The sequence below is a fragment of the Vicugna pacos genome, chromosome 5 (genome assembly GCF_048564905.1).
Source record: "Vicugna pacos chromosome 5, VicPac4, whole genome shotgun sequence".
Classification (NCBI taxonomy): Eukaryota; Metazoa; Chordata; class Mammalia; order Artiodactyla; family Camelidae; genus Vicugna; species Vicugna pacos.
Genome location: NC_132991.1, coordinates 84,221,952 through 84,238,722, shown reverse-complemented (window position 1 = coordinate 84,238,722; position 16,771 = coordinate 84,221,952). Strand labels below are relative to the sequence as shown.

Below are 16,771 nucleotides of genomic sequence, written 5' to 3'. Positions count from 1 at the left end.
AAACAATTCCATCTGCAAACTTAATTCTCCTTTGCCAGGTAACCCAGCATATTGCATTGCCTGGCGATTAAGACATGGGCATCTTCGGAGGCCCGTTGTCTTGTTACCATGGAGCTTTTCAGTTGATTTCATCTTTCCTGTTCACATTCTTTTATGCTTGCATTTCACTTTGGTGATCTCCTTGGAGCGTTAGCCTTCAGCTGGTTTCCAATCTGGCTATGTTAATGGGCCTATGGGAATATTGCTTTTATAGAAAATAATATTTAATTAAATTTTTACACGGCCATGCTGCCATTTTTCTAGAAATTAAGCGTATATTAGGATCGAAATGCCAAGTAAAGACATGGTTTTTTTATGACATGAAAAAAGTCCATGACTTATTTTCAAATGGGAAAAACAGATTGCAGGGCAGTTTAACACAGAACTGAGAAAAGTGAAATTATTTATTACATCTGGCTTATAAGCAGGGATCTTGCCTCATCACCTCTGTAAGATTTGTTAAATGCCTACCTCCTGCTGACCCTGAATATTAATCTTCTTTTATTATTATAAAACAGATAATCTCTTATAGTTATGTAGAAGTCAGCCAAGCAAGCTGAAATAGCTCAGTTGGGAGAGCGTTAGACTGAAGATCTAAAGGTCCCTGGTTCAATCCCGGGTTTCAGCAGTGGTTTTGTTGACACTAAGTGTAGTTTCCTGGCAGTTTCCTGGCAGTCTTAACCAAAATATAAGCTTTCAGGGAAATATTTGGTTCTTCTGCTTTGGGTAGATCAAGGACTTTTCAGGGAGGTGTGGTGTCAGGTGTCCTGGTGGGCCTTTTTATGTAAACCCACCAGCATCTTAGAACTTCCTGACTGTAAGAACAATAGCTAACTTATCTTGACTACTCGCTATGTGTCAAGCTATCTTCTAAGATCTCTGTGCATTAACTTATTTTAAATGACCATTAAAATTTTGGATAACTACTTGTTAAATAAATGAAGGGCTTTGTGCCAGAGGCCTGGTGTATGGTAGGAACACAATGAGTTTTGCTTTGACTGTCATTATTATTTCTATTGGTTACGGACTTTGCAAGCTAGAGCTATGTGATGAGAGTGGTTTCTAAGCAGCTTTCACTCCTTAATGTAATAAAGTAGCGTTAAAGGTCACCATCATTTCCCTCTACCCTCTGTATTAATAATTCCTTGTTTTATGTGGTAAATGTAAAAGGCTATTTTCCCCACCATGCTTTAAATTTCTGCAAATGTAAATTTAAAATTTAAATTTAGCTTCTATTCCAAAGATTCTTACCTGGACTTTATAAGCAGCAGGACATCTTTGAAGTCTCTGAAACGGAATGGAAATTTGAATGTTCATGTGCACGTCTCCCTGGGGAGAATGTCAAGTGGCATCATCAAATTCTAGGTTTGTGACCTAGAAAAGGCTTAGAAAAGTTAGATGTGATGGATCTCCTCGCCACAAATATTTACTGATAGTTCCTGATCCAACCTTTGCATTTTTCCGAGATGCTGAGTGATAAGACTTTTCTGGATGGTTGTGTCTTGCCCCTTGCTCAATGCTGTATCTCCCATGAGGTGGATTTCAGGAGGGAGCCCAAGTTGTCAACACACTTTCCTCCTGTCTGAGGGTGGCTCCTGGGGACAGATTTTCCATAGGAAAGCAGATTTGGTCATTTCGGAGGCCCCCTGCTACTCGGGGCAGCTTCTCCATGACCTATCCTCCATCACTTTGTTTACTCTGAAGAGGTGGCTCCCACTTCTTCTGATTGTCTCTTTCTGGGGGAGATTAATGATGAAGTCCCATATCACCTTTATTATTTACTCATTTCCTCTAGCTGCCATTCTTGTTAATAAGACTTGTAAATAGCTTGAATGTTCAGAAGCGATACTGAGCAATGGCAGTCTTCCACCTTTACATGATTCCATATCTGTCACCTAAATGATATCTCCATGCCATGTCTGTGCTTTGGCCAAGAGGCAGCATTTTCAGTTCATGCCAGGCATTCATCAGTCTTTAGGTATAAAACTCTGGGACACATTCCACCATGGAAGAATTTTTTCCATAACCACCAAGATATTCTCTGACACCAGCTGGGTGTCCTACAGCTCAGCTCAATTCTGACACCATGTGCCTGGACATAGCACCAGATTCCACAGGTTAAGGACTCAGTCCTGCAACATTCCCCCTGTTCCCCTTCAGATGCCAAACTCAGGTTGTCCACTTTGCTTCTGACTCACTAGCTATAGATTGGAGGTGCCGATGACTCCCTCCTTGGGTTTGATTAATTTGCTAATTCGGCTCACAGAACTCATGGAAACAGTCTAGTTATTGGGTCATCAGTTTGTTATAAAAAGATATAACTCAGGATCAGCCAGGTGGAAGAGATGCATAGGGCAAGGTATAGGGAGGGCTCGGAGATTCCATGCCCCTTCTGAGTGCACCACTTTCCTGAGTTCTCTATACTCCACCAATCTGAAAGCTCTCCAAATCCTGTCTTTTTACGTTTCGATGGAGGCCTCATTACATAGGCAAGATTAGGTAACTCTTGGCCATTGGTGATTGATTCAACCTCCAGCCCCTCCCTACTTTACACCCCAGAGGTTAGGGGGTGGGACTGAAAGTTTCTACCCTCTAAACCCATGGTTGGTTCTCTTGACAATCAGCCCCCACCCTTGGGTTCAGTCCAAAAGTTACCTCATTAGCATAACAATTTGTTGCTCTCATCACTTAGGAAATTCCAAAGATCTTAGCAGCTCTGTGTCAGAAATGGGGATAGAGGCCAAAGATAAAGCTCTTATTATAAATCACATCACAGGGTATTCACATGAAGTACAAATGCAGCCGGTCACCCTGTTTTGATCCCTCTTTTTCCCTGTGAATTTTCCCACACTTTCAGATAAGCTGTTTCCAGCAGAATGAATTGTTTCAGATAATGAGTTCCTGCCATGAGGCTGGAGCTGGGAAGAGTCCCCCAGAAGTCTGAGAGCTAAAGGAGCCAGCCAGGTGCACGGAGAAGCATCAATGGTCCTGCCTACCGTCCACTTCCAAACACCAAGTCTGCTGGAACAGAGGCAGGATTTGAATCAAAATGATGGGTCCAGGTGTTCTAGGGCAAGCCAGGTGGGAGTCTTACAGAAGTGGACTGGGGACCAGTCTTAAGAGGTCACAGGGTCACGATGGTATAAAGGGCTATGGTCAAGATGGACAGCCCTTTTCATTCTTCCCATTAATCTCTGCATCATTATTACACAGGATTTGGGCTCTCCAATATTTGTACACATGTACACACACACACACACACAGAGAAATGTGGTGTCTAAAGGGAATTTGGATTTTTTAACCAATATAATTGGAAAGAGAATCAAGTATCTTTTAAATTTTTCATGATTGTTATTATTATAAAAAAGCACAAACTACTGAACATTAAAAGTTTTGAAGAACTATTGCTTAAAAAGTTAAGTTAGATCTAATCCCAACCTTAGAGATAATCATTGTTAACCATCTGGTGTCTATCCTTTTTCTAGATTTTTTTCTCCTATGCCTCACTAATATAAAATGAATATATATACACAAAAGTGCACTTATAGTTTATATAGGAATTAGACCAGGTCATAATATTGTTCCATAATTTTCAAACTGCAGAAATGAGTGCCTAAAATAATAATAGAAGTTTATTTTCTTTGGTTTCTTTTCATATTTCTTTTCATGCATAGTAAAATATTAAAGGAGGCTAAGACATGAAAACTAAAGACCTAATTACAGTATAATCTGAATTTTTAAAAATCGCATTTCTACAAAATCTTAAGTGAGGGTACAAATGTTATGATTAGTAGCAAAGCTGATAATAGTAAGAGGTAACATTTATTGAATTTTTATTCTGTCAAACCCCATTTTGAGCAATTTACAGGAATTAGTTCATTTAACCAGTGACGAGGAAATCTAAAAAGCAAAGAGCAAATAGGCAGTTATAACAACTTGAGACGAATGCAAAGGGAACCTTGTGTGATGAGAAGGAAGTTAACAATGTTACCAGGTCCTAGACAGAGCCAGTGACATCTGGTAGTATGCAGAGCACTTAGCAGGGAATGGGGGTATAGCTCAGTGGTAGAGCGTGTGCTTAGCATGCACGAGGTCCTGGGTTCAATCCCCAGTACCTCCATTAAAAAAGTACTAAAATTTTTAAAAAATTAAAAAAAAACAAGAATGCAGAGCATTTAGGGAAGATGCTGTCATTATCTTTTTAAGAGCAGATGTTATAAATTGTCTGTACAAATATAATCTGTTCAATAATAACTATATAGCTAAGTAAGTGGTGGTAGCTTGTATGTCTATCATTTAATTCACATTGATCATAAAAATGCCAACTTTGTTATTTTAATTTCTCATCCTTAATATAGTATTTAATTCACAATGACACAGAAACCCTTTACAATCATCATCATCATCATCATCATCATCATTTATACGAAATCACTTAAAAACTTCAGTGGTGCATAAAGCTGGAATTATATTTATAAATCACAATCTTTGAAAATTTAAAATGCTGTCTAAAAGTGATAACTTGGCCAATATAAACCTGTTAGAAACAGTATAAACTCTTTAAAGTTTAGTATCTCTTCCAGCATTGGAGCATCTTGTTTCTACATCTGGGATCTGTAATTTCAGCGGAATGGAAATGAAAATTGCGTTCATGTTTTTCTTCCCCTCAGAGTCTGTAAAACTCTGCAAATTAACTCAGAAAGAGATTTTGCCTATTTCCTGGAAAGTCTGGTGGGAAATTTTATGGAAGTGTTCAGAATAATAGAGACAACAGAGCTCTTGCGGTAAGCAAAATTAAGTAAGTTAGTGAAGGGCTGAGAAAAAGAAAAGGGGATATTCTCGTACACAGAGCTGTCAGAAATTAGGAGTAGATTAGAGAAATCACTCTGAAGACTTTACTTTTCCAGGGAGTGGGGCTTCTCCTTAGAAATAAAACTCATAAACACTCCTCTCCAGTCTTGAGACCCACTCATTGGTTAGTGTGGAATTAGCACAAGTTCAATGATGTGCGCATCTTTTACCACATTATTTTAAAATTCTACATTTTCACATTTTACTTGTCTTCTACATCAGAATATTTAAAAACTATTTTGAAATATAAAATAATAACTACTGTATGCCAAAATACAGCTATTTTTTGTAATCTTTGACTTAAAACCCTTTAGAAAGTGGTCCTGATTGAATGGGACACCACAAATTTAGTCTACATTTTTAAAACCCCACAATCCTCTCTTATTCAGTATTTTATTTTATTTATTTTTTATTGAGGTATAGTTGATGTATAATATTATAGAAGTTTCAGGTGTACGACATAGTGGTTAATAATTTTTAAAGGTTCTGTTCCATTCATAGTTATTATAAAAATGGCTGTATTCCCTCTGTCATACAGTATACCCTCATAGCTTATTTATTTTATGTGTAGTAGCTTGTACCTGTTAACTCCCTACCTCTCTCCTGCCCCTCCTCCCCCCCTCTCCCCACTGGTCACCACTAGTTCATGCTCCGTATTTGTGAGTCTGCTTCTTTTGTTATATTCTCTAGTTTGTTTTATTTTTTAAATTCCACATGCAAGGGCTATCATACAGCATTTGCCTTTCTCTGTCTGACTTATTTCACTTAGCAATACCCTGCAAGTCTCATTCCGTTATTTTAAATAATTTCCGTGTTTGGGTTCCTTTCAGAAGAATGTTCATGGGAGTACTTTGGTACAGCTGATGGAAAAGAATTGTCATATAAACCATTTCTGGTGCTGTGGACCTAACTCTGTCAACAGCTTTACTCCAAAAATACAATTTCAAAACATTTAAAATACATGAACCATCATACGTCTATTTTCATTCCCAATGAAACACACCTGGGTAAGTTTGTGTCACTGATGAAGGTCACTGTTATCCCCTTTTTCCTTTTGGAATTAGCCTTGATATTTTTCCTTCAGGCTAATTAAGGGTAGATTTGGCAAATGCTGTATAAATTGCACATTCCTCACTTAGTTTACATGTTTGGCCCCAGTTTTCACATCACTTTGAATAACTGAGTTGAGGGAACATGCATTTTGATGTTTATGGACATATAAGATACACATTTACTACCAACGCCTCCCCTGTCATTTATACAGTGAAGGATTCTTAGCTTCTTTTATCCACATATCACTAATTTTATACCCATTAATCCTACCTTCTGAGGAAAAGGAAGGGCGTTGCCTACTTATCTTTCAGTCATTACATCTCCCATTCCACCTGCAGGACTTTGCTGTAAAGATGACAGTCATTCAGGGACTTACTGGTTTGGCTTCCAGTGATCTGGAAAAACACTGAGAGGTTACTTTCCAGTGCTGATAGAATTGTTCTACCAGACCAAGAGCACGCACTGAGATCTTCTACCTTTATTGAACTTGTAAAAAAGTAAATTTGCCCAGAAGTGAACATTTAAGCCCCCTGAATAGTTCCAGGTGGTTAGTAAACAACATTGATAATAGCTTCCAGAAGCCAAGGGTTTTCTTGCCCCAGCTCTATACTAAGTCATCTCTGTTCTTTCTCTTCTATAATCCTCACAACATTCCTACATTAGTCCCATTTTACAGAGGAGGAACACAAAGGAGTTTTAGTGCTTGACCAAAGTCACATGAACAATGGACCAAGTCAACCTTTGAACTTGTCTGACCTTGAAACCCTGGCTTACATGACCTTCCATCTTCTTACCACTATTGATCAGTTCCACAAGTCATCAGAATCAATCGAAGACTCTATGTTAATCCAATAATGTCATCTTTTCTTAAGTTAAAAGTTCACACCATCATGGGGACAGCATCTGTTTCCTAAGTAATGATTGTGGTCCAGACACTTGGCTGGACAGTTCCGTGTACTTTCATCTACTTGTAATGACAGCTCTGCAAGTGAGCATTATTCTCTCCATGACTCCAGGTAAGGCATTGACACCCAGGTTGGTAATTGTCCTTGGTCACACAACAAACTCAGGACAGGGCCAGGATTCAGCCCATCCCTGCTACTGATGCACAGTGAAGTTTTCCTGGAGCTGATGGTGCTGTTTGATGACAGTCAATGTTCTAATTCACATTCACACTTTGCCCTTGACCGACCAACCAGATTCTTTCTTTCAGCACATGTTGACTTGACTTTCTAACACACCACACCAATAAATCTGGGCAGAGCTTTACAGGAAGTATTTTGAAGGGCTAGACTTTTGAGTCTTTTAATTTTTTTTTTCATGGCCAAGTAGATTTTTGTATTTCTATTTTTTAAGGAGCTTTACCTTTTGCTTCAGTACAGGGAATCTCAGAAGAGTCTTGCACATATGTGGATCAGTAAGTGCAAATTTCAAAGTTTTGGGCCTGCCATTTAAAAAAAATAAAAGTTAATCTTTCCTATAAGAATACACTAAAATTAAATACGGAGGTTTAACTTGCCTTAAGGGGTGGAAATTAGTTTGAAAACCTTGTGGTTTTCTTTGTCTTGACCTGAATGTATATTTCTACTGTGAAAATTGACATTTGTTTCTGGAGACTCTCAGAGAACCAAAGGAAAAACACTTACTCCTGGACATCTAATATAGTGCCATTCACACATTCTGCACTCAGCACATACGTTGGTGCAGACTTCTTCCCCCTCAATCAAACACATCAAATCCACACCTTGTAATAACAAGGCTTCAGCCTCACTTTGTCAACCAACTCCCTGAAGAGGCCTGAGTGTGGAAACAATATGGTGGGTTGACCTGACTGAAGTTGGGTTTGGCAGCTGAACCCTCTTGGATGTAGGGAAGCTGAGCTTCGGGCTTCAGGACTTTCCAGGCCATCAGAGCCTAGATGTACTGCTGAGTTGAAAAGACACTACCCAACTTCCCAGATGAGGGACAATTTTGGAGCCAGGTCACTTCCTCAGATCCCTCTTTTGGATTGTCCTCAGACGCCACCAGACATGCACTTTCTTGTGGTCTCTGCAACCTCCCATGTTTACCTCACTTCCTGTCTCCTCCAGAGCCTCCTGAATTACTCAACTCCATGTGGATCTCCCATCCGCAAACTGCTGTCAGCCATTAATTTCCATGTATTTGTTGTTTTATGTCCCATCATTTCGTCTCGACTGACTTCCCCTGGGACACGCATGCTGCCCAACACTCCTGTTATGCACCGCAGCCCTGAGGAGCCAGCAAATGGCACCTTGCACCCTTTCATGATGGTCCTCCTTCACTTGGCATAATGCGTTTGCGCTTCATCCATGTGGTTGTGTGTACCAGTAGTTTATCCCTTTTTACTGCTAAGTGTGCATATTCCTTTGTGGACTGTTGGATTCTGGGTTTTACAGGGAGTGTGGGGATCTGAGGTCACTATTACTGCCCTGTGTGTGACTTACTGCCCTGTGTGTGACAGTGACCTTGCCACCCTGCCCGTGACAGGCATGCAGCCCTGTATGTCTAATGTCTGACAGGTACCGCCTTCCATACCAGGACCTCGGTTACAAGAAATATGGGGAGGGATCGGCTGACTGAGGTGCAGGAAGAGGTGACATGTTGCCTGGTGACATCTGGGATTTATATTTGGGGGTTGAGAAATGTGAGCAGAGGCCACCATGTGGAGCATTAATCCCTCCCTGGGTGCAGGTGCAATGGGAATACTCTTTTTTTTTTTTAACCTGCATTACTGTAATTTGATGGCACACCCCTATCAAATGTACAGAAATAAACACAAAAAGATAAATGTGAAGAAGGAAGTTGACAGGAAAATAAGAGATACTTTAGTGTTTACAGTATACTTGCCACACATCGAAGTTTCCAAATACCTTGCCTAGGTCGGAGCCAGGAAATGTCTTGAGACCATATCCCAACGAGGTAGGTACTTGGAAAACCCCAGATCTGTCTCCAAGACTGTCTTTAATCATTTGGAGCCACAGTTTCCCAGAGTCCCACCCCTTCTCTGCTCTGCCTCCTGCTCTCAGCGGGGTGTTTAGAATGACCTCTTTCCCTGTCTCTGTGTCTCTGCCCTGGGCCCTACATTTATTCTAACCCAGCAGCTGTAGTGATCCCCAGTGGACAAAGCAGATCTCTTATTCCTCTGCTCAAACCATGGGCTGATGGTCATTTCCCTTGGAGGACAAGCCATGGTCCTTACAGTGGCCCGCAGGGTCCCACCCAGCCTGACCTCACTCCGCTCACTCTGGGGCAGGCACACTGACTCTGTGATGTTCCAGGACATTATTCCCTCACCTCCTTCAAATCTTTGCTTGAGCCACCTCTTCAATGATGTCCACTCTGTCCTCCACATCTAAAATTTTAACTTTCCCTCACTCCCATTCCAGGAGCTCTAGATCACTTTTACTGTATTTTTTCCCTACTTGCTGAGAACTGTAAACTTTCTCTTTTTTGGGGGGGAGGGGGAAGGACAAGTAATTAAGTTTATTTATTTATTAATTTCTTAATGGAGGTACTGGGGATTGAACCCAGGACTGAGCTATACCCTCCCTTCTGAGAGCTCTAAACTCTTATGATGATGCATAGATTCTTTTTTGAGGGGGGAGAATCTCATGGTTCATTTTTATTTTTATTTACTTTTTATTGAAGTACAGTCAATTACAGTGTATCAATCTCTTGTGCACAGCATAATGTCCCAGTCATACATATATATACATATATTCATTTTCATTTTTTTTCCGTTAAAGGTTATTACAAGATATTGAATACAGTTCCATGTGCTATACAAAATAAACTTTTTAAAAAATCTATTTTTATATAGAGTAGCTGACATTTGTAAATCTCAAACTCCCAAATTTATCCTTCCCACCCCCTTTCCCTGGTAACCATAAGATTGTTTACTAAGTCTGAGTCTGTTTCTGTTTTGTAGATGAGTTCATAGTGTCCTTTTTTTTTTTTAAGATTCCATATATGAGTGATATCATATGGTATTTCTTTTTTCTCTTTCTGGTTTACTTCACTTAGAATAATAATCTCTAGGTCCATCCATGTTGCTGCAAATGGCATTATTTTATTCTTTTTTTGTTTTCTTTTGTCTATGTTTTCTTCTAGGAGATTTATCATGTCTTGTCTTATATTTAAGTCTTTAAGCCATTTTGAGTTTATTTTTGTGTATGGAGTGAGAGAGAGTTCTAACTTCATTGATTTACATGCTGCTATCCAGTTTTCCCAACACCGGTTGCTTAAAAGACTGCCTTTTCTCCAATGGATATTCTTGCCTCCTTTGTCGAAGATTAATTGACCATAGGTCTGTAGATTTATTTCTGGGCTCTCTATTCTGTTCCATTGATCCATATGTCTGTTTTTATGATGCATAGATTCTTGATATAGCTTCAAGACTAAGATGAATTGTATTTCTAAGCTGTTATCCATAATTCAGATTCTTTGGTTCACTTTGAAGCCAGGCACTGGGATAGATGCTGGGATGAGGGCTTCACTAGTCACGTGGGCAGGGAGGTATAGAGGCAGCTCTGAAAATGAAGGAGGTGACAATAACGGAAAGGTCAGGGAACAATTCTGAACAAGCAGCTTCTGCATTCTGGCAGAAGGATGAGTGAAAGTTTGCAAATCAGACAAGGAGAGGGTATTGTTACATGTAAATAAAACCAGAAGTGGAAAAGCCGTCGAGCCATGGAACCACACTGGGACTAGACCACAGAAGTGAAATATTGTTTGAGAGACGAGGGCAGGTCAGGGTAGTGTCACAGAGGCAGGACACAAGGTTGGATGGGTGGGCGGGGCCAGATCATAAAGAGCCTTTATATCCTACTAAGGAGTCTGGGTTTGATCCTACAAGGTCACTAATGCAACCTAATTTAGGGAGTCTGCTAACTTGTTCAATATTAGGGACATATCTTAGCTTGACCATGATATCTTTGATTACGAGATGTTTAATTTTCTCTACTTAGTCTAAATCTGAGGTCTGTTATGCACATAGGAAGTTGAGGATCTAGAGAACACAGTTGCCCTGCATGCTTTCAACCAAACATTCTTGTGTAAATCTGTGCACAGGTCAAATGAAAAGCTACTTTGCTGCATCACACTCTCTTCAGGTGTGTGGCAAGGAACTCATAATTTAGCATATTTAAGAGATTTCTCCACCAGAAATAACCACACTGAGATAATTGGGTTTTCAATAACCCCTTTCTTAAAGTGCAGAGGTTCCTTTAGCCATTTCAATAAATCAAGATTCTCAGGAGAAAACAAAGCAAAAAAAAAAAAATCAATCTCTACAATCTTTCTCTTTGTACCTCCTCATTTCTGCTCCCCAGGATCCAAAATTTAATCTCCTTCCTCCTCCCACCTTTTTTGGTAGTATTTTCTCCCTTAACAACCTCCAGATAGCTTTGGACCTGAGTTGAGTGTGTTTCAATGATTCAGGCTATTTAGGCCACAGGTGAGTTCTCCTGTGGCCCAATTATGACACAAAGCAAAATTATCCTTCCCAATGATTCTGTTGATCCCTGGAACACTCTGGGAGTCATGGAAGATGTCAGCGCAGGTGTGCCTGCGGTTTATATAGACAGTAACACAGTCACGAATATCCAAAGTGAAAATAGAATAAACCATTTTGTTAACTATTGGGTTTAAAGGCTTTCCTACAAGTGTAGTGATCAAGTGACCAGAGGTCACATTTTTTTTCAGGACTCTTTTCACTTATTAAAATGAGCTGTTTTGTCTAGATGGGTTTAACTGCCAGGCAAATGACGTGCATAGGGATCACGGATCAATGATGTGTCCACTGAGTCCTTAGTGCAAAAGATTTATGGGGGATGCAAGAATTCACTGACCAAAAATTCACTTTTACTTGTTGGAAACTATGGAAGGGCACTTTAAAATAATCTAAGCAATCCATTTTAGTATTTGATGAGATGTTCAAGTTTTATCCCCTTGCAAAATCAAAATCTGCTGCTTATTATGTTAATGTGGTATTTGCAAAGCTAATGCCATGATTTCAAGCCCAAAGACTCCCCAGACCCTTGCAAATCAATCAAAGAAAAGTCAGGCATTCAATCTGCAAAGGGGAAAGGCCCATATATCTACAAGTCACTGTCAAGCCGAGACAGATAAGACATGAGGCCTGATGAACTGGGTTCTTGTCCTAGCTTCATCAACAATTAAACTGTCTGAGCTTCAGTTTTCCTTTTCCTTTTCAATCTATAAAATAAAGGAATAAACATACTTTATTTAATTAAAATCAAATATCTTAGAATTCCATCTATAAATCATCCTTTCACTCTTCTTCCCAGTCACAGAACTTTCTGCTTGTAACTTTCAAGGACAAACTCACAGCCTGGGGACTTAAATTACATCACACCCCTGAGTTAAAAAATGAGACTAATTAAAAACATAAATCTCTAAATTGACGGGCTTAAGCATTTTCCTATAGCTTTCATTTATTTGTACCATTGGGTGATTAATAACAAACAATAAGCATTTTTAATAAGTATCAGACAGTTAAATGAGAATTTCTAGGAACTGGCCTGGGCATAAGTATTTTTGAAAGCTCCCCAGATACGTTAACGGGCAGCCAGGATTAAGAACACTTACCGTATAGGTATTCTGGTCTTTCCTCTTCACGTTCTAGGTGAGGTCCACTGTGCAGCTAGGTATCCAGACCAAAATAATGATTCAGCCGAACTAACTCATGCACGAGAGAGCAGTCTCTGAGTATTTGCAAGTGGATAGCTAAAGTGAGAGATCTTTGAGAAAGAAAACTCAACTGCATGGACGATCTGCCCTCCATTTTCTTGCCAAAATACAAAACCACTGCAAGGATGAAGTTAGAGGAAATGGAAAGACAGTGGTTTTAGATTTAGATTGTGTGCGTGTGTGTGTGTGTGTGTGTATGTGTTTTATATTTTAAGAGAGTTCATCAGGTTCTTTTTTTGTGATGTTTAGAAGCATTAACCACCCCAATACATAAGAAATTTATACGAGAGAATCAGGTGCACAGCCTAACTACGTCGTATTTCTTGGTTGCCATAGAAACAGACAGCATATAGACTGGATTTCCTAGGACAATGTCAATTTCATGTAATGTTTATTATTTTTAATAAAGTCCATTCATGAAATGTACATGCGTGTTTTGATTAAATCATTTTGTTAGCCATCTGTGTGTGTGTGTGTGTGTGTATTTGATTAGGAAAACAATTTGGCCCCAGATGCTCCCTTATACATTCCTTGTACCAGGACATTTTGCCACAGACATCCTGTGACCACATCAGCTAATCAGGGAAGAATTCTTGAAACATACTAGAATCCCTGGGAAATACTGGATCACTATCTCCTTGGGGTTTGGAGAATGGTACATGTCTTTTATATACTGACAATGATACCACTGGGGACATTTCATTAAAATTCTGTCCAGACCCGTTTATTTTCAGTTCTTCTGAAAATACACTCAATTAATCAAGATGCTATGAATTTTTCTATTTTTAGAAAGTTATATTTTTATAGCACATCTTCTTTTACAGAGAGCAATACTGTTATTGTTAAACCACACTTACTCAAAATTCAAGATTTAAGAGAAATCTTTTAAAAACATACATGTAAACACATTATTGGATTATTTTGCAGCACTCCTTAAAGATGGATTTTGTCCACTCACATTTGTCAAGTTGTATCCTAAAAATAAGTCATCTTTACTTGACCTTCTGAGCTGAGGCAGCTGTTTGGTGGCTTGCCATTGCTCCCAGGAGGGAGGCGGGCTTGGGTGTCTGGTTTACAGACTCCGCCTGGGGTCATCATCATGGGCCTCTCTCCCCTCATTTCATACCAGTTCTCCTCGATTTCTGCCTTCCAGCCACACTGTCTTTTTCAGTCCCTCGTGCCTTCCAAACTTTTCTGGCCTCAGAACTTGTGTCTTTGCTATTATTATTGCCTGGATGGTTTCCCGCTGGCCTTTGTGACCCCTCTGAGATCTTAACTCAAACATGTCTTGCTCAGGGAAGCCTTACATGACCAACCTTACTAGATACAATCCCCACTCAGATAATCCAGAATCCTTAAGTCCACCTACAACCTTATTCTCTTTTACCAGATAATCTAATACACTCATAGTTTCCAGAGATTACGATGTGGTATCTTTAGGGACATTATTTTGCTTGCCTAACACGGGTTCCTTGTATGTGTGGGGTCCTGCCCACAGAGGTAACTTAAGCAAGAAAGGGTCTTTTCCACTCCTAGAGATACATCATCCCCATTTCTACTTCTCAGTCTTTCACTTTATTGCCAGGCTGGGTAACAGGACTACTTACACGCCTCTCTAATTTATTATGTGACAATATGTGTTCTAGGGAAAAAATCTTAGATGGACAGTGAAAGAGAAAGATGTAATTTTACATGAGCCAGTTGATTTTTTTGGACCTCAATTTTACTATTTCTGAAATGTAAGGATGGAATGAAATATTCTATAAGGTGTGTTGAGGTCTAGATCTTAGGAAGATTCAAACAGTGTCAAAATAAGATTTTTATAAGGTTTATGATTTAGCCATCTTGAGAGTTTTAAATTTCATTGTTTTTGACAGCTGGAAACTTAAAAAAATGTTAACTGTCTCCATGACTTTCGATTTTTGCCTCACTCTTGTTGCAGACTAATTCATAGAGAGGTTTGGTAAATTAAGTGAGCATACTTGGAATCTAATTTTTTTAATGCTCATATAAGCTTCTAATCTTTGTAAGACTTTGGAAAACCCATGAAACACAAGATACTGAGTTTTTTTAGTATCTCTAAGATCTTTTTTTTTTTTTTTCAGCCTGAAATCAGCTGGTTCTTTGACAAATACAGAGTCTTGGATCAGCTCACAGACCCTCCCTCGACTAAGCCTTAGATTAAAGGGACTGACTTTACCACAGCTAGGCTCCCAAGGGTGGCACCGATTTTGCACCTCTTAAAGGATTCATCAGATTCTCAAGGTTAAGTGCCTTCTGCCCACCACTAGATTTCAAAAAACCTGAAGATTTTATTCTTTGATGTTTCTCTTACAGAACCTTTGAACATTAAGAGGTGCTTGACAAGATTTATTGAATGAACATATTTATTCTAAATAGTATTTTAGGGAAAGCTGGAGGTAACAAAGAGGCACTTAATCTCAACTCACGGTAGTAAATAGAGGTCACAGCTAATGTTCAACAGCTGATCAGTGCTCTCCGGTGGACAAAGTGAATGATAATACCATTAGGGGTTGGTCCAGCCTATAATTTAGTAAATTAAACAGTTCACCACTTTAAGGTCAAAGAGAGGAAGCCCTTTTAGGTTAAATGTCCCGGGGAATTTCTTCTGTGCACACATCACTGTTAAACCACTGTTAAGCGTTTTCCCACCTGGAGGCTTTGTTCCTTCTCTGGAATACTCCCCCCCCCAAATCTTTCAGGCTGGCTTCAGGTCAGATGCCAATTTGCATTCAGATCGAGTATCACTTTATAAGAGACACGCTCACTGCCCCACGTAGAGCAGTTCCAGTACATGTGATAATCGCTTTTTAATGTTTTGTTTAATTAATGCACACAGCCAAGCATGGGACAAAGAAGTCATCCACGCCCTGGATGCCAAAGGCAAGCTGAGAACCAATTTTACAATGGTGTGGGTGCTGGAGCTCCCTCTGATCTCCTCACCACGCTCTCTCCTTCTGCTCCCTCTCCATTCAAGTGAAAATGTGGAGCTCCTGGTTCAGAAATCAGGAAAACAGCATTTCTTTTTCCCTGATGGTCCTTCTCGATCAGTCACTGTGTTTTTTTGTTCTCTATTTAACGTGACCCTTCTGTACTAGGATACTCACGGAGTGAGTGTGGATCTCCCGAGAGCCTAGGGTGAATGCCCAATCCCATCACGCTGGTACCCAAGCTCAGGACCCTGCGGAGCGAGGGAAGAGGAAAGAAGGACCTGGCACCTGGCCCCTGGAGGGACCAGGAGGCGGGATGAGCCTGAGTGGAGGCTCCAGGCCCTGTGATTGCTCTCACGGGACTTCAACCAAAGATAAGATTACCAAGCATTTTAAGACAGGTGCAGCAGCAGTAGTGTTCCACTGTATGAATTTGTTTATCCATCCTTTCGTTGCTTCCAGTTTTCTGCTGTTGCCAATAAAGCCGCTATGAATATTCATGGAACAGTCTGTGTATAGATATATGCTTTCATTTGTCTTGGGAAAGTACCCAAGAAGTGGGCTAGCTGGATCACATGGTATGTATATGTTTTACTTTTTAAGAAATTGCCAAACCGTTCTCCAACATGGTTGAACCATTTTACCTTCTCACTAGCGGTGAGTGAGTGTTCCAGGGTTGCTCCACATCTTTGCCAACGCTTGATATTTTGAAAGTAGTGTTGTTTCTAATGTGCATGGAGTAGTATCTCATTGTGGTTCTAATTTGCATACCCCTAATGACTGGGGGTTCTAAGCGTCTTTTAATGTGTCCTTTCACCATCCATACATCTTCTTTAGTAAGTATCTGTTCAAATCTTCTGCCCATTTGCTTCACTGGGTTTTTCTTCTTATTAAAGTTTATTAGAGTTCTAAGAAATCTTTGCCTAACCCTAGGTCATAAAGATTTTCTCCTATGTTTCTTCTAGAAGTTTTATTATTTTTTTTTTAGGATTTTTTTTCACATCAAACATTCTTTTATTTATTTATTTATCTAATTATCTATCTATCTATCTACCTATTTATTTATTTAATTGAAGTACAGTCAGTTACAATGTGTCAATTTCTGGTGTACAGCACAGTGTCCCAGTCATGCATATACATACGTA

General features: G+C 39.6%; 2 non-coding genes across 2 annotated transcripts; both read left to right on the top strand.

The window, feature by feature from the left end:
* The first annotated feature begins 594 nt into the window (after positions 1-594).
* Positions 595-667, top strand: TRNAF-GAA (transfer RNA phenylalanine (anticodon GAA)). Its single transcript has one exon. It is a non-coding gene; the product is annotated as a tRNA-Phe (tRNA).
* Positions 668-4,087: 3,420 nt separating this feature from the next.
* Positions 4,088-4,159, top strand: TRNAA-AGC (transfer RNA alanine (anticodon AGC)). Its single transcript has one exon. It is a non-coding gene; the product is annotated as a tRNA-Ala (tRNA).
* Positions 4,160-16,771: the final 12,612 nt, after the last annotated feature.